The sequence below is a fragment of the Natator depressus genome, chromosome 17, assembly GCF_965152275.1.
Source record: "Natator depressus isolate rNatDep1 chromosome 17, rNatDep2.hap1, whole genome shotgun sequence".
Classification (NCBI taxonomy): Eukaryota; Metazoa; Chordata; order Testudines; family Cheloniidae; genus Natator; species Natator depressus.
The window spans coordinates 6,360,001-6,387,318 of NC_134250.1; the positions used below are offsets into that span (position 1 = coordinate 6,360,001).

General features: G+C 38.6%; 1 protein-coding gene across 9 annotated transcripts in view; it reads right to left on the minus strand.

The window, feature by feature from the left end:
* The window catches only part of BCAS3 (BCAS3 microtubule associated cell migration factor), a 489,647-nt gene that overhangs the window by 206,984 nt on the left and 255,345 nt on the right, over positions 1–27,318 (minus strand). The window lies entirely within an intron of this gene.

Below are 27,318 nucleotides of genomic sequence, written 5' to 3' on the forward strand. Positions count from 1 at the left end.
AATATGCAGATCGTCAAAATATTGCATTTTGTGGTACAGTTAAAATAGACACAGGTTGAAAGCAGATCTTTCCCTGTGTCTTTTATTAAATATTCTCCATTATATGGAAGAAACATGTTCCAAAGGTTAAAACGCCAGAAATGGGAGTCAGGAGACATGGGTTGTATAAAGCTCTGTAACACTCTTGCTTGGGCCAGTCATTAATGGCTAAACTGTAGCACTGTATAGAAGATCACTATAAGGGGCAGCATGGAGCTATACTAGCCTACTGGATGCTCCTGGAGACACTGTTGGCCAAGCTATTTTTGACTATGTGTATATTGCTTTTCAGAATTTAAATTTTTTATATACACAGTATAGTGGGTACTTCAAGGCTGCTACAATACGCTTATGAACTGTGAGCTTACATGACCAGATAATTCAGAACTGTGAATTATTGTGGTTTTACAGTACACATATAATAAAATGCACGGATATGGGGTACCCATACAGTGAAACACATAGCACACAGAGGGAAGGGGCCGCAATCTGCAAACAGTCACTTATGCAGGGTGTAAGTGCAACAATCTATTCAAAAATATAAGTGGCTTGTGATAGGAAAGTCTGTGGAAACATTTCAGATGTTTTACAGATAACACTAAATCTTTTGCTCTGTGAGAACCCATAGCAAAGGATGAACCTAGAGATTGTTCTAAATTCTAAAGGATATGCTCTTTAGCTACAACTACTTCTTCGAGTTGCAAAACATCGCTCTTAAAGGCTTTTCTTTATGGTTTAATGAGTTGTCTCTTCAGAAAAGGGAAATGATGGGTCAAATCGGTTACTTCAGAATGTCATTTTTCAGATGATTCTGTGATGAGCCAAACTCATCAGGCTTAAACAGATCAAGGGAGATGTGATCATCTGAATTAAGACCACATAGAATAGAAGACAAAATTTCCCACCTGCTATGAATGATATCCAGCTATATATGCAACCATGCTCCCATAGGAAAATAAATTTTGTCTGCTATGAAAGGATGTTGTGCTCCCATTGGAAAGTAAATTTTGTCCACTATGAAAGAATGGGACCCTTCTGTTGAAATTGCACTTTGAATATGTGATAAAATGAGTTGGAAAAGGGCAGGATTTGATGTGGAAAATTACAGTGCACAATAAATTTAGGATTCATGCTGCTGTCTGGGTATTACAATTGGGCATGCAAACACATTGTATTAGGAAGGTTTAAAAGTGGCAGTAATAAAGGTTGTTTGTTATATATATTTGATTTGTTGTTCGCAAACATTTGCATTTCATTTAGGATATTTCATGGTAAGAAAGCTAAGTAGGTATGACTTAGTGATTGGGGAACAGATTTGCATAAAATAAACGGAACTGAATTTTCTTCCTAAACTTTTTCATTTATTTTGTTTCATTATTTTCAGCCTCTGCAATTTCTCATTACACCCAGAAGAACAACTGAGGAAATACAGTGAGAAAAGTGGCTCTTAGAGTCATACAGGGTAATTCCTGTCTGACTGGAAGCATGAAATATCTGGATAACCTGGATTTTCAAATGAATTTAAAAGTTTTTCTGAACTGACTGAGTACATAAAAAGGAACACATCAAGTCTGTAGCATGGGGACCTTATCAGCAGCAGATATGCATTGTTAGTCCATGTTGATTGGACTTCTGTGGAAGAATCCTTCCTGTACAAGGAATGATTTGGCCTGAAGTGGAAAACCATGTTGTCCAGGTACTAGGAGTTGTTATGGATATGTTTGTAAGGCAGCATAAAAGAAATACTGTTGATAGAACACCTTCAAGGTGGAATGAGAGTACTTTGGTGAGGTCATTCAAAGTTGGAGGGGGTATGGCTAGAGAGATCAAAGATGTTAAAGGAATTTTTATCACCTACAATCTGGATACCAAAAGTATGTAAATCTGCTAACTCGATATAAATGAAGCTAAAGTCTTTTGTCTTCCATTGATGATAGTCCATTATTTTAATTGGGTTCTTGAAGGGGCAGGAGAAGGGTTGTGATGTCAAATCAATGCTCATGTGGATCCATTTCCATTCACCTGGTTTAAAGACTTTGTCTCCTTTTTTAAAAGAAGTATTTCTAAATTTTGCCAGCTTCAATAAACTATAAATGCCTCAATTTTTCAACAGATGAGAAGCAAATTTTGAGATATTCAAAATTAACTGTAAACAGCAAAGATACAAGAAGCAACACTGGAAATTTAAACTGCTCACAGCAATCTTACTATGATGAATAAATCAGACCTGAAGTGAGCCTGAAGAATAGAGCAAAAGCTCTAATAATTGCAATCTTCTATCTAGTAGCATACTGTAAAAATAGGAGCAGTAAGCAGTCCTTCTGACCAATCAATAGGCTCCTATTAACCTCCCAGCCAATTACAGGATGATTGGCTAAGCAAACAAAGAATTATTGGCTGTTTAGTTGGGCTTTTATTCTGCCTGCTCCGTCCCCTGTTTCTCATTCTGTTTTTTCCCTTTTCCTGTTAGGCAAAAAACATCTGCAAACACCTGATATTCATCTGAGTTGCTGCAGTTGTACAGTCTTGTTAAATTGTTACCACCTTTTCCACAAGCAGTTTTGGCAATTAACCTCATGGCCATACACTTCAAAGGAAACAACTGTTGAGTTTAACCTCCTTGAGCTACTATGGATTCCTTTATGATTTTTCTTCAAACACTTTCATCCTGAACAAAAATGCAGGCTGATAAGATTAATGTTTATTTTTATATTTTGTCAATTTGTTACGAAGACAAATATCTAGAACAGTTACTCCCACTTTATGAACCTCTGAAAAAAACCTGTGCAAAAACCCAAAGTTTTATTTTAATTTACATTCCTAAAACATGTGTGCTGCTTTGCTCTTCCTGAAATCCTACATTAGCTGGAATCCAAGCATTTGATACATTTGACCCCTCCTTGCCCTTGTTTGCAAATCTCTCATATGTTTCTCAAAATGTCTGAAGGCTCAGAACAAAAAATGCATATAAAATTAATGCTAAGAACAAAAGATGCCCTTAAAAATCTATTTTCATTTTAAACCTTTACCATTATTTAAAGATACATAAAGACTACTCTTTGCACAAAAACAGCAAAAAATCTCTCCAATTAGAATAAACGAACAGTTCTAAAGATCAAAATATATGTTGATTAAAGCTTCCCAAGTTAACCTTCCCTTAGGTCTAAGCTTTTGAACATAACATACTTCAACTTACTAAATTTTACAGCTGCCCTTAAAACAACTGAATCAACAAGGATAAGAAAGTACCAAAGTAAACACTATAGGCCTGCAATCAAATTTCATGGAATGTTTTTCCCCCCCAAGAAAAATTTCTCATCTGGTGTTACTGTACATTTTTTTTCCAAAGTAATCACAGTAATGTAAAATGGGTTATTCTTAGGAGCAACTTCCAACAGAGAGCCAAAGAACACCAAGAAGGTGTTTGAGTGACCTTTTGCTACTGAGCCAGTACACCACGGCTGTGCTAATGGTTGCAATAGTGGACCACAAAGAATGAAGCATCACTTGCAGAGGCTGCAAACTGCCCTTGGTGGGAGGGAGCAGCTGAGAGGGGAAAGTAACAAAAATATTTATCTGAGGAAAGAACGTAACAAAGTTTCAGGTCTCTCCTGAAATACAGCAAGGGAAAGCATTTGGCATTTCTACAAGCCATGCATGTGTTCCAATTTGTGAGGGAGAAAAAAATTCATTCCATACGTGCTGTTCAGATCAAATGCAAAACTTATTCTGACTATTCTCATTAGTCAGGATTTTCAAACTAAGCAGAATTCTCCTCTGGATGTCAAAGTAGGAAATAACTGATGGACACAGTATTTACATTTCATGTTTTGTTTTACCCAATTCCACTTTTAATTTTTATGAGCTTGTCAACAAAAGGAAAATCTCTCCCCCTGAATTTTTTTTTTTTTTTTTTTGCACATTACATGATACAAGGGTCTGGTGCTACGTTGCACAGTTCAATGAACCCCTGCATAGATCAGCAAGATGGCTGGAAATGTCTCTTTCCGTCTGTTTTTCATCTCAAAAGACTGTGTACTCAGTAGAGTGTGAAGAGTGCCTCTCTTCTCCTCAGAACATTCTCCTGCTAGCCCCCCCAAACAGCCCCTGCAGCAGAGAACAGGAACTAGAGCAAATGCTTTTGTGAATTAAGAGATCTTGTGAGCGTAAATTTGGTCAGGCTGCTCCTTTCTGCAGGCCAGACCCTGCTGCTGCCCCAGGATGTGAACTGTCAGTTTGCATAGCTGGTGATGAGTTGCAGAACCATCAGTAAAGGTGAAGACGGCAGAAGCAAGAAAGATTCAAGACTGGTGGAAATCATTTCACAAGGAAAATTTCAGCCATCAGTGGGAGGAAGCTTTGAAAAATGCTGCCATTTCCGAGTTAGAATGAAGGAAAAATTAAATTACTGCCGGTGAGGCGAGCCAAAGTCGCATCTTACCCTAGGGAGAGTTTTGATAATGGTAAACATTTGACAGCTGGCCTGAAGTTGTTATCTTGTTCTAACAGTTGTTATAGTCTGAATGAACATTTCTGATAAGAGAACAGAAAGAAAAACACTAAACCATTTTTAATTTCTCGCTTTTATATTTTAAGCCGCACAGCCCAAAGCCAAACAGGTTTAAAACAGTTTGCTACCATCATTCTGATTAAAGCTTCATTTTTACATGAACAACGAACTACAGGTCTAAATTATTGGTAATGTTATTTTAATTAATCCTATATTACAGGCACATTTGATAAAGCAGTATTTTAATGGGAGGCAAAAAATAACACTAGCCCTTTCACTTTTTCAACAGCTCTTAAGAAATATTAACACAATTTAGAGAAAAAGTGGTTAAAGGCGGCAAAGGCTTAATTGAAATAAATTTAAATCTAAGCATGTAAGATAAGACCCACTAGAAAAAAAACATTGTTACTGTATTTTAAGCTGTTGAGAGACTGTAGTAAAATTTAAATCTTTCACTGATTGTGTTATTATGTCATGAAGAATAACTGACCAGGCACATTGAAAAGACACTGGAAGTGTACTAGAAAACGAAGTTCCACTGGGGAAGGGCATTATTCCATGTCCGAGAAATGCTTTTGCATTAGCTGGGGGGAAAAGTGTGCTGCCTTCAAAACACATTTCATTTTATATAAGCACTTTCTTTGGGTTTAGTTGGGCTTGAGCGTTTTCTATCAGTTAGGGTAACACTAGGGTAACATATAGGGTAATATGAGCTAACTAACATATAGGGTAATATGAGCTCTTCATAGGTACCATGTGTGTCACTGTTAGCAGTTTCACCTTTAGGAAAAGTGTAATGCAGATGAGAAAAGTGCACAGCATGTGTTTTGGAACCAAATCTACAGTAACATAGATTAAATCAAACATTTTTGAAAGAGCATGCATTTCTGGGGTATGTAACTGATGTGGGACAGTCCTGTCAAACAGACATACCAAAAAATTTGCACCACATTAAAAAAACCTTGAGATTAATATGTACTGTAGTTACTAAACTTTGTCTCTGGTATTTTACTAAAATCCATTGGTCACAAATCTGTATAGCATAGGTACCAAAACACTGATACAATGTCTTCTTTTGCTTCAAGTGCAGACAAATGCTACTGAGAAATTTAACTAGTACAGTCAAAGATGACAGATATGGTATTTTCCTGATATTTGATTATAATGTTCCTAAATACATGCACATGATGATACTGCTATTGGAAAGACAGCTTGTACAACTTGTTCCTCAAATACATACATAAACTTTTAAAACATCACTATATTTATGGGTAGAAAGTGTTTCATTATTTTTTCCCCCAATGACTTTGCCCTGTCTTAATACCAAAGTGTATAAATTGATATTAAAGTATGGTATTTTGAGAATGTTTCAAAGTAAGGTCAAACTGGTATTAAAAAACCTACTAGTGTAGGCTAGAATAACAGTCTGGCTGAGCAGCCTTCAGTACAGCTGGGTCCAATTACTAACTACATCCTAGCTATGTTTTCTACTAGCAATAACAACGCAAGCAAGGCTCTGAGTTCATGAACAATGTCAAAGTTAAGTTACTCGCAAGAGAAATTAGATAAATCATCCAAATCTTGCAGCCATTTTGGCAGCCAACTTTCCTCCCAGTTTCAGCACTGGCAAAGCTGTAATGTTAAATAACTAACAATTATGGAACATACATGAGTTCTCACCTAGAAGGAAGACCGAATTTAACTAGAATGCTTGCTTGCTTGCAACTAAGAAGTCGAAGAGAGAATAAAGAACACTAACAAAAATGAAAGCTCAAACAAGGTGGAGGACAACCCAATACGTAAGAAAATGACACAGACAAAATCTACCTTTCTCTATCCTATTGTCACACTTTGATTGATTTATTTCATTTTATTTGGCTGGACCGCACAGCAAAACGTTTGCATTGACATTAGTTATTTGCATTTAATATATTGGTTTGTTGAAAGAGAGCTATTCCAGCACCAACACCCTTTTTGTTTTAAATAAGGAGGTTTTGGAAGTTGTTGAAACATCTGCTCCCTTATTTCAAACTGGCTCACTGGTCTATATAATTTAAACCATATTTAAGTGCTATGAGTGTACTGCTTCGGTTGGTAACACACTTCCAATAGGGCTGAATACTAAGGTCCGTACTGGAACTCAAACTCATACTCAGTGCTGACACTGTCTAGCAGGATGCTGAACTGTTAGAGGTGACAACCTTAACGATCATACCCAAACAGAAATACTTTTTCCAACCATCTGTAATGGGTGTCCAGGTGGAAGTTAAAGATCCCATAGCTCATTTAAAGCAACAACTGGGAATAAGCTCAATTTCTCAGCAATGCTCCCTCTACCCAGTAAACCAGCTTCTAATGTTGAAGGATGTGTGCAAACTACTCCTGAGTGCATAATAGCTGTCCTGCTTGGATATTCTGAGCTACATAAAAAAATACTTCTACTCTAACCTACCACGGCCCACTAAGAAGTGACCATAAATAAAAGGTGTTCCACATTACACAAAATCTGGGGACTTTCTACTGGGATGCTCTTAAAGCACTGTGCTTAACTATGGGCAACTTTATATGAAACATCCTAAAAGTTAGCAGTAACTTGCTAAGAAAAAAAGGGCATTTATTTTGTATGAAAAGAGCTATTTTATCCAGTAGTCTCTCATTTTCAGTCTGTCTTATGTTTGCCGTGAATGGATAATCCATCTTCAAAGTGACCGATCAGATTAAATTTAGAGGAAAAAGTGCTTTTTGCTCAGTCAGCATTTGTCAGAACACTTCCAAATTAGAACATAATAGTATTTTAAATCATGCACTATCCAAATGCTGCGTTATATTTATATATATTATAAATTTATACTACTGAAATGTACGTAATTATATAAGGTCATTTCTTATAGAAAAGCACTAGTATGAAAGTTTTATGCAAGAACAGTCTGGCTGTTTATTAATTTACAATCACAGATGAGAAGCTCTTCACTGATTGTTATAAGGACATATGCAATACATTTTTGCATTCTGAAGTCATGCAAAAGCTGTACTGAGATTTGCCTTTGCAATAAGTCATTTTTCCAGAAACAGCTCACAAAACATTAATTAGTCATTAGGATTGCAAACTGCATGGAGCCAAACTGTGAGCCTCTCTCTCTCTCTCAATATGAAGCACTATCTCCTTCCCACAACACTTGTCTTGTATGTACCTGTTTCCCAGGAGACTTGCATTTGTCAGGAACACTGTATACATATTGTCTAATATGAAATTCGTTGAAGAAAATCATCTGATCTGTTCACCATCTCAGGCATGTTTTAACTTTTGGGGAAGAGAATGATTTAAGTTTACATAGGTTTGCACATGGATGCCCAATGGATAGAACTCTATAAAGCCAGGATGAAAGGCCCGCACAGGTAACAATTAGACCCAGGGAGAATAATCTATCTGCTGTCAATATTAGTAGGGACGTGACTATTTACATCATGGCCTGTGTTTTGTATCGCCCTCACTTGACCAAGAAAATTCCTTGGTGGTCAGGAAATAAAGTTACTTTGTCAATAAATCATCTAAATTAATCAATACTTTTCAAAAGAAACACAAAATACTAGAAGGGAACAGTCAAAGAAATTAAGAGGTAATGTATTTATAGCTAAGAATGAAATACTTTCATTACACAACATATGTTTAATCAGTGGAACTTATTGTCATGAAATGTTATGGAGGCTGTAGTAGAATGGTCAGTCTGCCCCCTTAAGAGCCGGAGGGCCTGGGGCCACCCACCCCTGTTGCACAGTCAGAGCCAACTGGGAAAGGAGCAAGTGACTCTAAAAGTCAGCAAGTGGCTCAGTTGAGGGGGAGCTTCAGGAGCGGCTGGACTGCAGGGAAGGGAGTATCCTCTTTTCAGCATTGAGAGAAGCAAGGGGAAAAGGCTCTGGGAGCTGTAGCCCATGCTGGGCAGAAATGCTGCTTTGTTTGATGTTTTGCCTCTGCTTTATGTTCAAAGAATAAAAATTTGCCTGAAGGAAGGGCCTAAAAGACTCTGGGAATGGCAGAGAGTCCTTCGTGGGCTGAGCAGAGAGGCCAGCAGCCTTACAGAGTCCAAAAGTTTAGCAGGATTTATTAAAAAAGGATTAGACACTTATAGGAATAATAAGAATTTAGGAAGGATACAAGATTATAAGGGATATAAGTCCTATTCTTCAGAGTAGAACCCTAGGAATACATTTCTCCCAAGAGCAGAATAATCCATAGTTCTACACTAACGGGTTTCTTGCACTTTCCTCCAAAGCACTTGGTACTGGCCACCATTGGAGACAAATACTCAAATGGATACACCATGGGTCTGATCCAGTATGAGGATTCGTATATTGCTATGGGATATGAAAAGTGCTGAGGTAATACCAAAGGATAGAATCTAGTAGGATATACAGATAAGATGCTTGAAGGTCCATATACCCTATCCATGTAGCTCATATGCACACATATTCCTCTCTTACATGCTCCTCTATCAGTCTTCTACCTTCTTGCAGCCCCTGCTGGGTAAAAACCTCTGGAAACATGATTGGAAAAAAAAATCAACCGCAGCTGATGGAAAAAGAGCCAGCTGCATTCTAGTCAAAAACTTTCCTTGGCTAGTTTGTACATTGCAGAAACCTGGGGATCGAAACAATCAAACTAGGCAAGATTCTGTGGGGACCTTGCCATACCCAAACTAATAATTTATATTGTGCAGACCTAGAAATACCCAAACGGCACCAAGATACTAAACTGATGGGAGCAGGGGACTTGACTAGGTCAAGGTCTTTCCAGACCTACAATTCTAGGCCTATGATTATCAAAGGCAGATAGGTAGGTTTGGAACCAGCGCAGGAAACAGTGGAGCCATTCCTCGCCCCCATATGGCCTCTCTCTATCTAGAAATCTTTTCTGAAGCTACATGAAGTTCCTCAAGCCTGTTAGTTAGAATCAGATGCTGACTTCAGGGCTTGTTTCACATCTTTACCCTAAATATTGCCTTTTTAATGAGAAATAATGAAAATGTTATCCAGTGGGAAGCCTGCATTTTAGGGCCTGATTCAAAGCCCACCAAGTAAATGGTAAGACTCCCACTGGCTTCAATGGGATTTGGATCAGACCTGTAATGAGAAGAGGGCCTTCCTAGCCACTACAAAACACTGCCTAGGTACTAAGCCAAAATATCAAGGAACCTGGTAAGAGAAAAGCAAAGAAGGGAATCAGCAAGTAGACTTATCTGGTTTCTTCCCTTTTCCTTTTAGGTACAGCTCCTTGGGAAGGCAGTAAGTACAGTAAAGCCTCAACAATATGACTGATCAACTGTGCTACAGTATACAGACAGATAAATACAGTCTTGCAGTGGATAACTCACAGCCCCATCAACCTTCTTGTCAATGATATCCTTAAGGGACATGTGACCTTCTGAAGGAATGAATAATTTCTTACAAATGGTGCCTTTGCAGAGTTCAATTTAGAATGAACAGATATGGGCAGACCTAACCAGATAGGCAGCAAAAACAGCACTGTAAATCATCCACGAATATGACACGGCCTTTTCAATAAGTAAGGTGGATCACAAGAGTTCTATTCAATATGATAGTGTAAGGGATGGCAGGGAAATCGCTGTTCACAGATTGTTTTTGTTTATGTAGCATTTTTAGAGTTTGATCCTTCTCCACTGAAGTCAAAGGCAAAATTCCCAAGTAAGATCATCATGCCCTTAGAAAGGGGGAGGTAATTAAACATTAAGACTTATGATATGAAAATAATCTATATCCTTCAGCTGAATATAGTGAGAGAGAACCCTCTTCCTCTTCTGCAGGTACCAATAAAGGGCCTGTGGAGATCTGCATTCAGAACCAGAATTTCAGTGAGTCTCTTTCAAGGAGGGAATTAGGAGACATGAGAATTAGGAAATGTGTTTTCTGTTGGGATTCTTTGCATCTGAGGTGGAATGAACGGCAGAAACCCAAAACTAATATTAAATTAGACCTAGAGGCAGAAACTGTCCTTTGCAAAAATGGTATTAAATTTGCATTGAGTGTTGTGGGGGTGTAGTCTGCTATTACTTTCCTCAAAAAGAGCCATTCACTGAATGATCCAGTTGGCCTAAGCCAACATTTTAGGTCACCTCCCCGCAGGAGAAGCCCATTGAATCCAATATCCACACCTTGTCTCATCTACATCATTGTGAACCTGTCACCAGGATTCCCATGACAGTGTGCTTGCTAGACCCTTGGCCAGGCCTCAGAACTCACCCAGGCTTCTGCTCTGAGGTGTAGGTGTGTTTCAGCACATTGATTTTGTCTTAAAAGGCTCAGCCCTGCAGCTGAGCCTGAGAGAGTCTGTCCCTGCCAGATTTTGTCAATTATCACAAATGAAGTAGCCACAAATGAAACATCCCAGAGGTAGTGTAAGAATCCTCTTCCCTCAGAGAGCTTCTGTACAGTAGTGGGCCACAATTAGGCTCACAGGTTAGTGGCAAAGACTAGCCCCATCATAAGTGGATCCACAACAGGTCCTCCCTTTCCTTCAGGGAAGGACTGGTCTGCCACCAACTAATCTGGCTTTGTCCCTTTTAATCAGCTCCCTCCAATTCTGACATCTCCTGCAGGTGCAGTGTGTCAGGCCATCTGAGCCAAGATTAGCCTGGTAACCCCCTGTTGCTCAGTGTGGAATTTGTATACCCCAACAGAGGACCCTAAAAGCATGAAGAACAAGAATGGAATATCAACCAAGTGTTTAATGTTGGGACAGTGCCTTTCCTTAATGCTTTCCCACCTTAAATAAACAGAGAACCCAAAGTGTAGTGGCAGCATATGCTAAATACCCTCTCTGTAGCCAAAAACGGAACAAGTTTTGGATTAGCAAATAAAATTAATGGCTTGTGTTTTTGTTTTTTCCCTTAAATGACTGCATTTTTTTCAAAGGGAACAGGGAAATAACTCAACAAGATTAGAGCTGTGGATGCAATAAAGACAATGTGAAGTATGCATGATTCTGGGTTACCACTTGGTTGTGAGCGTAAGCAGAAATGGCACAGGAGGAGATATACTATGAATCCCACCTTTGAAACATTACTTAGTATATGCTGCAAGCAATCAGCACTACAATTACAAGTCTGAAGATCCTCCTTATAGACTTCTCTATAAGCAGCTGTACAAATTCATTCCAGGCTCAGCTCAAGAACAAGGCATTTTTAAAAACAAATTTTCAAGTGTGTGGTCAATATTAAGTTACAAAAATGCAAAAAAGATACAAATTACTTAATATTTAAAAACACAAATATGATGGCTGATTGGTCTATAATGTGGTCATAATCTCTTTTAGCAGTCTGCTCTTTTTCAGTACTTGCTATAATACTATTGAGTTGAGATATTAACATTTATAGAATGGCTGCTATACATCAGCATCATTGTTCATAATGACATTTATCACAGCTTCACAGTTCCATATTCTTCTCTTAGATACACTGGCATAATTCTGAATCACAGTGGTTTCAGGATGGGATTTTCAAAAAAGTCCATCAGAGGGTAGGCACTCTAACTCCCACTGAATTTAATGAAGAAGGCTTATCTTTAACTCATAATTTTCTTGACCTTGTTATTGCGCGGTTTAAGCAAGACCCCTCATTTTATTTCAATTGAGAGGCTTTTGCAGTTCAGAATAGACAAGAGGGTGCTTTCTCCATACATGATTAAATAATAATGGTAACTCTGAATTTGCCAGAACCACAATCACAAGTAATACTGAGTAGCCCAGAAAGATGATTTTAATAATTGTGACAATGTAATCCAGGAGATACTACTTAATCCCAAACTTCTGAGGACATTCCATCAGAGGTGTGAAAAATATTGTCCCAAATATTGTTACCAAAAAGAATATAAACTGAACAATCGCCATTCTGCATGTATTTCTGTAGAGTTACTGCAGATTACATTCAGGTACAATACTATGTTATCTGAGTGCAGAAGCAACCATTTTGAAATTAACAAATCATATTTTTAAAAACTTTAAATTGACATTCTGTGTAATGAACAAACAAACACGCATTTCTGGTGGAGATATATTATGGTTAAAGAAAGGAATACAACATCTTTCAGTAACCCTCTCTTAAAACACTAATATGCTCGTGCATAAATAAAGCCCTTAGCTTGCTTGGAGAGACTCTCACTGAGACGTGCCGATGGTGCTAACTCAGAGCAGAAAACGCTCTTATTCCAGGCCACTGCGGTGAAGTGACATTTACCTAATGCAGCTATAAATTTCCTGATAATTAGTGGGTGGCTGACAGTGATGCATTCTGACTAGTGCAGCATGCCAGCCTCAAACTAGCTCTCCAACACCCACAAGTTACGCAGATCCAAAAAACAAAATTTCCCAAATTCGGAACAGCACAGCATCTCAGAAACAAAGGATGGTGCTATACAACGCCTACCAGTTGCTGTGAATTTTGAATGTTGCACACTTCCATTACCGATTAGATTTATCCACCTTCGTACTGGACCATAGCTGGTTTCCATAAACAACCAACTTCACGTCCCAATTTGAGATTGTCAATAGTTAAATTTTTACATGTTCTACTCCAATTGTGACTTAAATTTAATTTATAATTTTACATTACTGCTAAAAAAAACCCTTTTATTAATATTAAAAAAAAGCATAAATTGGATGCATTCACTTTCTAAATACCTGCTTTGTTGAAAACAAACAATAAAATACTTGTGACAAATATTCACATGTGCCTAAGGCCCAGATTTTTACAGATATTTTCAGGAATTACTCCACACAGCATTGCAAGGCCTAACTGATTTAGGAGCCTACTTTGAATTTTCAAAGGTGACTTAGGCACTCGGGTTAAGTCCCCTGGGACTCTTAAGTGCCTAAATCACTTTTGAAAATAAAACGAGCTCCTATGTTGCTCAGGCCTTGCAATGCTGAGCAGAGTGACACCTAATAATCTTTAAAAATCTGGGTCTAAGCGCCTAAGTCTCTTTTGAAAACAGGACTGGGTGCTTTAGAAAATTTTACCCCTTTAACTTACATAGCATCTTATATTTGTTGCAGGTTGCACATTCACTTAAGCTATTTTTCATTGTTTCACCATCACACAAAACATTTTACCTTGATTATCTGGTCTCACAGTATCCTAATTTTTGTTTTATTTTTAAATCTTACATTTAAAATGCTACCATATTTTTATATTTTGTTTCCTTTGAAGTACAAAACTAATTTAATAAAAGCCATAGATGTTCTGATGCAGCAGGTTCAGTTGAATCTTGACTAGCAAGAATTTCATGGAAGGATTAAAGTAGAAGTATAGACAGGGATGACATAATCCAATGCTTTACAAACATCCTCAAAGTAACCTCTGGGGAACCATCTCCTTCATCATGTCCAGGTCTGTCAATAGGAGAGAAAATTTTCTTCCATTCTCTTGTGCTGCTTTGTTCCTTTGTTACAGTATTTCAGAGGGACAGAGTGCACTTGTAGGAGGTAGCATGGAGTATTGGTTAAAGCAAGTCACTAAAAGCCACATCTAACACAAGATACTCTGTCTCTTCCTCAGTTCCTACAGCTGTAAAATGGATTAAACAACACTTACTGACAGCAAGAAGGTTCAGTACAATTTGAAAAGTGCTTTGAGATCCTTAGTCAAAGCAAACTGCGAAGTATCATTATTTCATTGTCCAAAGCGTAGTTCTACTCAGCCTATCCTTTGCAGAATATTGGCAGTCATCTCTGCCATGATTATTCATAACTTGCTCATTGAGGGAAACAATGCTTCCACTTTCAGTCATGTGGCCACATCCTTCGCGTTCACTGCTGGTTTCATCAGTAACAGAAACAGCCGTAGAGAAAACATGAAATCCTCTCGCCCACACCCACTCAGTATGGAAAAGTTCATCCCCAACTAAGGCAAGTAAATAGATATATTATTGATAAAGACAACAGATAGTTTGTTAACCGTCAAAGCAACCACAGACCCCAGTCCTGCAGAGACTTCCGCATGTGCTTTATGTTACACATGAGTAGTCCCATTGACTAGAATCTGAACACTCGTGTGAGTAAAGTTAGTTCTTTGAGGACTGAGGCCACAGTCCGCAGCATATACTCTGGGGTACACTGTCATATGCTTTTCTGTAATGTCCGACTTACAGGAAATATTTCTTCACTTGGTCTCCCCGCCGCCATAAGTTACTGTGTAATCAAAGAATAATCAAGAGATCCACAAAATCCTAAAAAGCCATTTTCTGCACTGAATCACATAAAAGAGCCTGAGCCTGTTTCCACTCAAGCCAGTGGCAAAACTCTCAGGAACTTCAATGGTAGCAGGATGGGTCCCCCAAAGGTCAGTTTCTCAGCCAGCGTGGTAAATATTTTTTCCTATATTCAGCAGCAAAATCAGTCCTACTGCCCAACTTGAAGCGGAATTCTCTTCTTTTGGTATTACCCCTAAATAATATTCTAAACTTCTGCAATAAATCTAGAGTCCTAAATCCTCTTCATCTTATGCCAGAGGAATTGTAACAACTTTTGACCTCTCCTAGAGACCTTGCACTCCAGCAGTTACTACACAAGAGTGCTCTAACCATGCCCTTCTAACAGCTTTAACATCTTCAAGTAGGGGCACCGAGTGCAAAAGGCGTTATCAAATCCTCTGATCTTTAACCTTTGATGTTGATTAGAATAAGTTGATTTTATATGTGCCTCTAACTGCCTGGGAAGCATTCAGCTCACCATTCCTTTCCTGAGGGGAAAATAAGATTTCTAGTAAAGCTGCATGGATTACTTATAAATGCTTCCCACATTCACTAATGCTCCCATCTCTTGTGGTGGTGTTGTTTTTTAAATCAGATTTACTGGTTTGAGGTCGAAGATCACAGTCGTAGCTTGCCAATAGCACCTTTCTTTTTGGTTTTGGCTCCTTTGCAAGGTGCTCATAGATCCAAGATTAAGTTCGTCCCTCCCCTTGTTGCTGTTCTGTGAATTTTTCAACCACCTTCACCCTTTTCCAAAAGACAAACACACACTCATAGGCAATGATGTTACTTTCTCAGCTTTCAATATCTTCACAGCAGTAATGACATCGAAAAGTTGCAAAAGAAACTTGCATTCAGCAATAGTCACCTGTGCTTCGCATCCAGTGAAAAAGCTAGAGTAAAAGGCTCAATACATATCAGGCCCTATGAGATAGCTCATTGCCACAAGTTCCTTTGTTGATAAATGTATCTATTACCACGGTGTAGGCCTATCTTCTCCACACCAAGAGAGGTTTCCCCACATGACCAAAAATCAGAGTAGAAAGTAACTGTGGCGATTCAGAATGGATTCTAGTTAAGTCTGTTGAATTTCTAAAGGCCTGATCCAAACTCCATTGAAGTCAAAGGGAGTCTTGCCATGTGCTTCACTTGGTTTTGGTTCACACCCTAAGAGCAGCCTCTGCTAGTCTTTAAAAATGAAACAACAGTATTTGAACAATTGCAATAGGGTGACATTATTTTCATTATATATTTTTGCTTTAAGAACATAATTTAGTAAAAATATATATCTCGGATTTTCTAGAATCTACCTGCGTAAGAAATGAGGTTTTCAAAATCTGTCTTGAGTTACATGTCCAACATCTGATAGCAACCTTCTCACCTAACTCTGATTTAAAACTAAATTGCAAATAGGAATTTTTATTTGTCACTCTTTTTCCTTCTATTAACAAAAGCAGTGGAGAAAAAAAGATGCTTAAAGATATCAAACACCGAGTGTGGTGTGAACGGGCTGTTGGAAAACAAAGAACGATTTAATGATGTGAGAAATTAGATGAAACTGTCAAGTTTAAAGAATCTTAAAATGGTTAACAGGTCAAAACATAAAAACTTCTTTATGTACAGAGTGAATATAAAGGGAACATGGTAAATATCTGCCAAGGGTTAATTGCAACCCTGCATGAAAAGCAGTTAACAAGTGAGAGTTAGAACACCCAGGAGGAAAAGAAAATTTTTTCCAGTGCCATGAGAAATAAACAACAAGGGGGAAATATTTCCTTTGGCCACCGTTACCTCCTCTCCAAAAGCTCAGAGGAGCAGTGGGAATGCCAAGGCCTGGTTTGCTCTTGACTCCCTCTGAAACATTTGTCTTCATTACCACTCTTTTTAATCAAGGCTCCTTCATGAGTGTTTCTGCTCAGCCCCCAAGGGGAAACTCTCGGCTGTGATAAATCAGCATCCACACCACAAGTCACTAATCAGCACTCTCAGGGAAAGAATAACAGCAAAGTGCAGACCACTAAAGGCTTGGAGAAAGCTGAAGACTTTAGTGGCCTCAAGGAAGAATGGCCTACATAAGAATAATAAGTCAGTGAACCATCACTACCTTCTGGGCTAACAGGACGTGCATTCTCAGAAATTATTTAAAAGCTCTTCACACACAAATTGTTCTCACTGTATCAAGAGTACTTTATTGATAAACGCAAACACACTATCACCCTTGAGCCTGGTTCTGTTAATTCAGTTTACACTTTATCAGAATTCTGAGCTTAAATGGGGAATTTCTCTTCCTACTTCCCACCTAGAAAGCATACAGAAAGCAGTCTTTGTAACAGACACCTAGTGCTGTAATGCTGCAAAATTATGAAACTATGATTGGGTTGGAGCGGGGTCATAAGGATGAAGACACAGAGAAGTAGATTTAAGAAATTATCCAACAGTTACATGACAGCTCTTTTCCCTAGTTATTGAATAAAATGTCTTCAAGAAAAATGGTATTTTAAAATAAGGGTATTCATAAAAATTGAAACATATTTTAAAACACTTGCCACCTTAAAAGGCAAATATCCATGTTGGGCATCCTGTTCCTATTATTCTATTTCTTCATCTGCTACCTTTATTAACACTGCTCCATGTTCCGACTGCAGAAATAATTAACATTTCAGTAGTCATTGTGTCTTAAAATTGTACAAATTCCCAAATCTCCTTCAACACTTGCCAAGCACATTGCAGAAAAAGCACACAAATGCACACCCAAAACCTTTCCGCTCGTTCCCAAATAGTTTGGACTCCAGCACTGCTATGAAATAACTGTGGACTGTAAAACCACATTAAGTACTGGCATGCAAATTAGCATACTAAGCATCCTCATATCCAATAGTTCTAAAACAAAAATCCTGGAGCAAACTTTTCCAAGGCCACATCCACAATCATTCACATATTTTTTCCCTTGTTAAGGCTCATCTCCATGAAACCTGGCCTGTGTAGGTAAGGTGGCTATCTAGGCAAAAGTGGCCTCAAAGGCTAAAAGAAGAAACTTCTTCACCGTTTTCATCTGCAAAGATTAAGAAAGTCCAAATTTTCCAGTATATCCTCAGAGCTTGGACTCCAACACTGACGGAAAACAGCCATAATATACTGTAGAAAATCTCTTGGCATCAGAACAAACATATAAAAATGCTATTAAGCTACGCTGCTTCTAGAAATAAAGGACTATGCAAACTATAGTCCAGATTCAACTGGAATTAGAAAAGCAAAGCAGGACATTTGTGAGTGCTTCTATATGTCAATACCTAGTTGCCCTTGAAGCTCACAGCCATTTCTCTATTAAATTTTGTATATATGTGACTGACTACAAATATACTGTTTGTATCCAAACTTCTAAACAAAAAGAATCAGTGGCCCAGTCATTCAGCAGGAGTGCACTGCACTGCTTTGCTAGAGATTCTGGTATGAGTGTGCCTCTGGCGCATTGTGAAGTAGACCTCTCCAGGGTCCAAGAACGGCACGACCAATATTACGTTCTTCAGTGCCCCTTGTCAGACTGTTCAGGAAGTGGCACTGACTGCAGTCCTGCAATGTAGGGGCCTTCTGACTGTAGGGAAGATTGAGTGCTGATGGCCAAATGGGGTGGAAGGAAACAGATATAGTTAGTTAACTGTGAGCTTTTCAAGGATTCTAGGTAGGCACCAAAGAGCACACATCACATTTTCAGCGGGCAGAGGGAAATAAAGGAAGAAACACGAAGTCACTTACTACTTTATATTAATCAAAATAAAAAGTAAACAATCTGGAAACCATGCTCATTAATATTTTATGTGTTTGAATTTAAAAATAATCTTAGAAGTGTAGTAACTAATTAGAGATGGCTAAAAAGGAACATTTAATGTGCAATCCACACAGATCATTACAATCTGCTTGTAAAAGTCAAATCTTTTGCGTGCTATAAATAGGTGGTTTAACATAAATAAGAATTAGGCACAAGAATTGTACTAGAGACGCTGTTAAATCGGAGGATGGACTACAACAAAAAAATTCTCTATATCAATTGCACTCTTTTACTTCAAAGAATTCAATATTTTTCATTGTTCCTTTCTGAAAGATGAAAATTGTCGTTAAAGTTGTCTGGTCCCACTCGCCTTAAATGATCCTTTAATTTCCTCTCTTATTTCTAAGCCCTCAGGTGGCTAGTCCAATGCTATCTGGCCTTGGTTGCATGTAAAGTTCACAGCTTCTTGCCTGATCTCATGATCCTCTATCAAAACAGCACTTTCAGAAGCGTTTCCTGTCTAGCTCTGCCTTGCGTGAGTTGCTCCTTGGCTGAATCAGCTGCCAGACTAAATCCCTTCGTGGAAAGCTGTAGAAAACTCAACACAGCTCCATCCCCCACTCCACCTTGGGCCTGACATCCGGAACTGACTTAGGAAGTATCATAATGGTTACCAAATTTTTGGGAACTGCCTTAGCTTTCCTGAGCTAAACATATGTTTAGTACAAGCAGCATCACCCATCACCACTTGACCTTATGACTGCCTAGAGTTGCTGATTTTTCTTTTTTGCTGAAAACAAGAAAACTTTTACCAGATAACACAATGATGTAAATACAAAATTATGTTGTGAAATGACTACAGACATGCTGATTTCCAGATGTTTGATGAGACTGTAAAGAAACAGCACAAAGAAGGGTCAACAGTTTCCGTCGGAGACTCTGCTGGGTTCCAAATAAAAAAAAAAAAAAAAAGAAAGAAAGAAAGAAAACCAAACCGACATTCAGATCTCAAAAGTAATGGGGATTCTTCACATCAGTCAAACTATTTAGAATGTAGGAATAAAACTAATGGTTCTCTTGCCATCTGCCAAATTCCAGTCCATCAATAGCTGGTTAAAAGATCTTTGACTGCCAACATTCTGAGAATTTCCTAAAAGTGTTATTACCTCACTACGGGAAAAGACGGCAGCCCGCCATCTGGAAATCACGACTCCTTGTTCAAGTTACTGATTTGAAGTAAGTGGGACTGTACCAACAGTTTATATAGGCACAAAAAGCTACAAATCATCCCTTAACTGTAGCATAACACAAGTTTGCAGAGCAAAATGCTCCAAAAGCTTTGTAATATAGGATAAGAAGGAGCACTATCTCCAAGGCATACTCCCTTTCCTTCTCACCTTGCCAGGAGCCAGCAATGTTGCTGCTTGAAAACTCAGATAAATTTAACACTGCCAGAGCACCTTTAGACTTTATTCTGCAATGTCTAGTCCCCTCAGTCTGTGTCACATGCACAGAGGGCTCATCCAATAACAGTGTGCGCTACCTCCTGGAGGGGGCCCCAAGAAGCAGTGTGGAGGGGCAGTCTTTGAATGGATGCATCATCACCTGTAGGGCCAGAACTTGATTTCCCTGTGGATCTTCATGCTCTCCTTCCATTCGGGCACAAACTCCTCCTTCTAAAGAGGACGATGTGGTATGAATATTGAGATTAACTTTGCTGAGCTCTCTTTGAATCCTATTTTGCATTAATGAGGATTTCACTCAGGGACTTCATTTGTGGCGGGTCAGGAGATTCTTTTTGTGGAAACTGATTCAATTAATCTCACGTTTGTGTGTGTCTATACAGGACGCCTAGGGTACTAGACAGGCACCTCTACTAAAGCTAAACACACACATGGTTCAGGTGCTCTCATTGGGTTAATGTACTATGCAGTCCAGTCCAGTCCCATTTCAAACAACATTTAACAATACACACTTAGACCTACCATGTGTTGTTGTGTACTGGAAAGGGGAAGGCGAGAGGATGCTCCATGACAGCAGCAAAGCAGGATCTCTCCACAACGCTAAACAGAGCACGAGGGGAGTTCGGCAGCTTTCATGCACGCCTACAAACAACATCCCTGGAAAGTTTGGGGGCAGAAAGGGAGGCAGCCAAAGGGCTTGTCCACACAGGGAAACTGACCAATTTAGCAATCATGGAATAAGATATAATGGTAGTTATTCTGGACTAGCTCCCCACGTGGATGATCTATTCCAGAATAAAAGTAACCGCCTAATAAGTACTCCACAGAAAAGTAACTATTCTGGAATAAAGTCATTGTCCACACAGGGCCATATTCCAGAATTCCTATAATAGAACAGCTTATTCCGTTATAGCTATGCCAGTCAATTTCCCTGTGACCAGACCTAATTTTGCAACACATTGACTCTCATGTGGTACTCTACAGCAAGCAGTAGCTCAGGGGTTCTCAAAGTGTGTGTTGCGACCCCGTTTTGATGGGGTCACCAGGGCAGAAAGCCCCAACCCGAAGCCCCAGCCAGCCCGCCTCTCTGCAGGCAGCTGCGGCCACTGGTGGATGAAGCCCCAGCCAGCCTGCCGGTCCGCGGTGGACTGCGATGGCTGGGGCCAGAAGCTCCAATCAGCCCGCCTCTCCACGAGCGGCTGCAGGGCCTGGGGGCTGAAGCCCCAGCCAGCCCGCTTCTCCGTGGGTGGCTGTAGGGGCTGAAGCCCCAGCCAGCCAGCCTGCCTTTACGCAGGTAGATGCAGAGGCTGAGGGCTGAAGCCCCGGGTGGATGCAAGGTCTGAAGCCCCAGCCAGCTCACCTCTCCATGGGCGGGTGCAAGGGCTGGGGGCTGACGCACTGAAAAACAAATACAGGTCCCGTCTCATTGTTGAAGATGACCTCCATCTTTACCTCAGCCACACAGAGCCCCGCGTCAAGGATTTCTGTTCATCAATGCGAGCTCACCCCGCCCATTAGGTGCATATTTTTAATGTTTTACTACTGGATATAAAGATGGTCTTGTGATTGTATTGTGAATTAAAATATTTAGGGGCTACTTTTCATTCAGACGGCCTTGTAATGCATTTTTTATTTTAAATACTAACTATTCTGAGTAACACAGGGCACTGGGGTTGTGCAGTAATTTTTCTTGTCAGAAGGGGGTCGCTGTGCAATGAAGTTTGAGAAATGCTGTACTAGCCAGTAGTTGGCAGTATAATAATAATGCCCCTTGGGAATCTTCCTCGGTCTGGCAGAAATCCTTGTCCAGGGATATCTTAGGAAACATTTTTGCTCCTCTTCCCTGTGCTAGCTGGAGCAAGATTTAGCTCATTCTACATACCTCGCTGTCACACCAAGGTTTTCAACTCCCAGGGACAACCTGACAGAAAGGGTGAGCTTGATTTCTTAGTTTTATTGCACATATAACATAATAAAACTGCTGCTTTGTCTACTGTGTGCAGTGTTACTAAATTAAAATATTGCATAAAGTGGAAGAAATATTTTACACTAACTAAATAAAGAGATAATTCATTTGGCTGTGAAAGAGTTAATAAGGAGCTAAATTACACACAGTGCGTGTTAAAGGTTAGAAGAATAATCAGTCATTTGAAAAACACTACATAAACATTTTTCCGGATGCAATTTTTAGTCCAAGGATACATTTCCCAGTAGAAATCAGCAGCTAAAAAGGAAATCATTTAGTCTCCATAAGTGCCAAATTGTATCCTGATTTTTCCTGGTCTGGCTCGACTTTCAAAACTAGTGGTTCAACTTCTGCAATCTTTCACCCAGTGACTATATAAACACATCTTTATAAAACAGACATAATCCTTGGGTGGGCCAATTTATGTTGGATTATGAAAATACTTAAAATACAAAATCGTATAATGACTGTTGTCCTTTTGGTTTGCACTAAATGGAAAAAAAAAAATCCAGTTAACCCAGACAGTCCTCACTGCTTTCAAAAGTAATCTGCCACCGTCCTCAATTTCAATTATTCTAGTACCCTTCAAAGTTATTACTGAATAACTGAATTTCACTGGTCTTGATTTTTAATGCTATCTAATGCAACACATACCTATTTTGAGCTAAAAAATGCATACTATATCTTTGGCAAATTGTCTGAATGTCAACATGGTCAGTTATCACACCACATGCCCATACACCGTACCACACAATTGGACTGAATTAAGTTATTATATACGCTGGCCAGAAAACCAGTTCTCACCCTTGAAAATATCTGGCTACTCTCCCCATTTGGTTAAAGGTTGCATAAACATTAGTTTTAAGAAGGACAAATCAATCTACATATAAAGCAAACAAATTCATTTAGAATTTATTGCACTCTCTGTGTGTGTGTGTGTGTATATATAAACTTTTAAAAAATTATCTATTACTGCACGTGCACATTTTCAGCCATTAACTAAGAAACAGTTTAAACTTTTATTCTTCGTTGAAAGGTTTTTTTCGTTTCCCTCCTGAAACTCTAGAGTTTTTATAGGCAACTACAAAAGCCAGCATGCTAAAGCCAACAGTATCCTATCTTCAACACTTAGCATGTGGTGGAAGAGAACTTTCCTTTTCCTCCAATGTGAAAGAAGACATATTTCTAGTCTTTAGAGAGTAAAGAATAAATTATAGTGATAAGATCTGGAAAAGTTTGGTTGGAAGTTAAGAGATTTTCACATCTGTGTCTACACATCCATGCCTTGGGAATAATGTATCTCAAGCACCATTCACATAAAAATGTGAGAAAATGTTCCTCTCTTAAATGTAGCAAAAACACTCATTGTACTGATGGCTACAGTTTGACTAGCAGCTTAGTATTATGATCTGAGGTAATGACTTAAAACATTTTTTCCTCAAAGTTAAAATACTTCATATTCAATATGCGTGCGTATAATATTACATAAAAATACACATACATAGACTCTACATTAACCACTGCACATTCACCAGTGCATTCGCCATATTCGACACTGCATTAACTCGACTTTTAAGCTGGTGTAATTCATTTTATCACTATGCTACACTGGCGTAAGACTGGAGTAACAAAGTAGTGAATCAGCCTCATGATATCATAACACAGCCTAGTATTTATATAGAGCCTGAGTAAAATCCCTTTAAGGTCAATGGTAGTCTTTCCATTGACTTTAGCAGATTTTGGATCGGGACCACAGTACTTTTCCAGCCAGATTCTCATCTCAAATATACCACTGTAAATCCAGAGTTGCTTCACTGCCTTCAGTGAAATCAGAATCAGGCCATTTCATCTTTAGTGCTCTTTACACGTTAACTAATCATGGTCAAACTAAAGAGAGACTGAGAAAGATATGTACAACTAAAATTTTTGTAGTCATTTCTGAAAAATTATTGAGACTGTCCCAGTGTCAACCTTAGGCATGAGAATGTTTGTGAAAATCAGATACATAAATGTACTTGATATCTGCAAACATTTTTTTTACTTATAGTACAAATACTCTACAGCAAAAATGTTATCCATTAACATGCAGACCATTCCATAAAAATTTCCACCATAGAAAAAGAAAGCAACATCTCACCTTTAAAGTAAAAATATAATATTTCCTGGCCGCTATAATACACTTTTCATTGGTTAGGAAGTACAATGCACGATCTACGCAGGGTGCAGATTGTATGATGAATTAATAACTCATGAAAATTAAAATGGAACAAAAGTGGAACATGGTGAAGGGTAAGTATATAAAACATGCACACACATTTTTTCCCAAATGTGAGCATTTAACCAGTATTCTGCATAAACCTATTTTTATGCACTTTGTCAAATGTTTTCTAGCGCTCCATTTAAATGGAGAAAATATACAGAAAACATTTAAAAAGCTAAATATATAAAAACTTCAACAGGCTAACTTAAAAAAAAAAAAAAAAGACGCAGAAAAGTCCGGCACCTCTTTGAACCATAAAAGAAAGGATGTTGTTTAAAAATCAAGAATTTCTGGTTGACATATTTTGCGTTCCTTTCTGATTTAAAACACTCTGCTTTGAAAGCTGGCATTATTTAAAAGTGAAGAAAGAAAAGGGAATTTGCCCCATTTCTCCCCAGTCCTCACTTTGCTATTGTCCCGTGTATCTATTTCCAGGAAGCCATATTCATTAGGGTTAATCTGCCTACTAAATGAATAAACAAAGGATTTCTCTGTCACTGAGAGGCCAGGTGAGGAGATATCATCTTCTAACACAGAAAGTTATCCGTACAAATATAGTGCAGGAAATTACCTGCTGCAATCCCACACCTGGGATCATCTGGCAAGCAGCTCAGAAATGTTGTGTAGACAACTGAAATCAAACTAATTATATTTAAAAAAAACAACAAACTGTAGATCCTTCACCATCAAAATGAAGGAGACTTTCAATATGATGCAGAAATACCTGAATGTCTTAGCTGGAATGTATATGGATGATCAGAAAGTACATTTGTATTAAAATCTTCTGGAGGTACCTTTCAAATATTATTGTTTCAAATATTATAACTGTTATTTAATACTTGTATCCAGTAGAGCTCACCAAGGCATAAGCAGCAGCATCTGAGAAGCACCTGAGATAAACAGGGATGGGCACAGTTATGCAGGGGTCTGAAGGCAAGGACAATGCTGTGGAATTTGATGTGATGGAGTGAGGGAGCCAATGGAGGGATTCAAAGTGGTGGGGAGGGGGTGACATGGTCAGAGTAATGGGAAAGGAAGATGATCTTACAGCTGTGGTTTCTACAAATGAGGGTAGGGACCATTTTGAGTGACAGGGAGGCAAGAGAGGATGCGGTTATTCTAGTGATCAAGATGGGAGATGAGGGTGGGGCTCAGGAAAAGAGTTTGACCTCTAGGGACGGAAAGAAAAGTTCAGATCTTAGAAATGATGTGAAGGAACATGTGGCAGGATTTGAACGTGGCCAGGACGCATGGTATTCCCAAAGTTACGTAGCAAAAGGCTCTTTCCTTCCCTTCCCTTCCTCAAATACAGGTTCTTTTACAAGTTCCTTATACAGCAAGTATGAGGAAATAAAATAAAATTGATAATTTAAGGATCTCTTTGATCCTATTGCTTGAAAAATGTGTAAGAATATGTTATCCAGACATCTTTTTGCTATATGTGGACACTAAATGCTGAGTAACCATATAACCCTTATGGAGCCTAAGCACAACTGCAAAAGAAAACGTGGGATATAAAATCTAAACTAGTCACATTGGAAACTGAAAAGTTAGCTTGCGGTGCTGAAGAAGGAGAGAGAAGGGTGATCAAAGGCCACATTAGTCAGAGGGATACTGGGTATTTGTTTCTTACACCCAATTTTAAGATATAAAAGACAAATGATGATTACACATTTCCTAAATTAATAGATAAATGATTCCATAGGATACTTCATGACTCAGGGGAGTAGTAATAGGATATAGAAATGTGTAACTGCACTCCATTGGTTTATATCTAGCCCAAGCTGCTACTGACAAAGCCTCCAACGACTTCTGAATGACTAAAGTGAAATGAACTGAAATGAGCTGTAACCTACCGATACAGCTGGCTGTACTTGCCACAGTTCTTGGTATTCTCAGCTACAAGGACAAGGACAGAATCATCATGGAGACTGAACTAGTTGTGATCACTCATACCACAAGGTCAGGGATAGGGCACATTCCTGGGACAGCAAGAGGAACTTTGGACTGCCACTGCTTCATCTGTATTTTGTGGAATGAAGACTTCCTTTTTTGAGAGCAATTCTTGTCTTTTGAAATTTCACCATGGTAATCTGAAGAAATGGGACTAATTTCTGTTTAAAGCAGTCACAATACACGGGAATGGGATTATATCAAGCCCCAAAGTCAAAAACCAGTATACTGTTTCTCAAATCTACATAATGTTTTTCTCTTCCAAACCTTTCCATGAAGAAAGGCTTGTGAATATATGTAACCAGCTCTCTCGATAGCGACTTCACATCAGAGGACGCTGCTGTATGTCAGTTAATCCACATAAAGATTGGAATATTTTTTCTAAGTAAACTAAATTTCTTTAAAGCCAACATCAGGGACAGAACACTCTGGTTTACTATTGTATTGTCCTACAACCATCTCTTTTTGGCCAAATCATATCCTTTTGGGCTGTCTGGTAGCCCTAACATGAAAGATACATCGATCTGAGATAAAGCATTGCATGGAACGTACGAGAATCCAGTGGATTTCCAGTTACATGTTTCAGCATCCAAAATATGCAAGTTAAGCTAATTATTGAAGATTCACAGATCTAATGCCAGCTCATGGTTAATATATAATTGCTTTCCAGCAATGCACTGAAAACAGTAAGTCCAAGAATTCTATTTTTCATAACCAAATTGAAAATACTTACATTGCATAACCCAGAGAATTCCATTCAGGCTTTATAGTACGGCCCATTCCTTGAATCCTCGCAACAGGAATATATACATATACACGTACACATACATGCACAGAATAGAAGAAAATAGGCTTTAAAAAGTAAAAGTAGCAAAATATTTTACCCTTCCTTTATTTTCAAAATGACCATCAGAATGGCATATCTGATTATTTAATGTTACCAATAGGTGTTAAAAAGTTCCTCTACTGTAATGCAATGAATGTATTATGAAACAGGAAAAGGCAAGTGGCTGTAGTTTAGAAGCACAAAGGTGAGATAATGGCCTTCCACATCACTGAACTGTCTACTTCATTTAGCATAAAATGTTGCATCTGGAGATT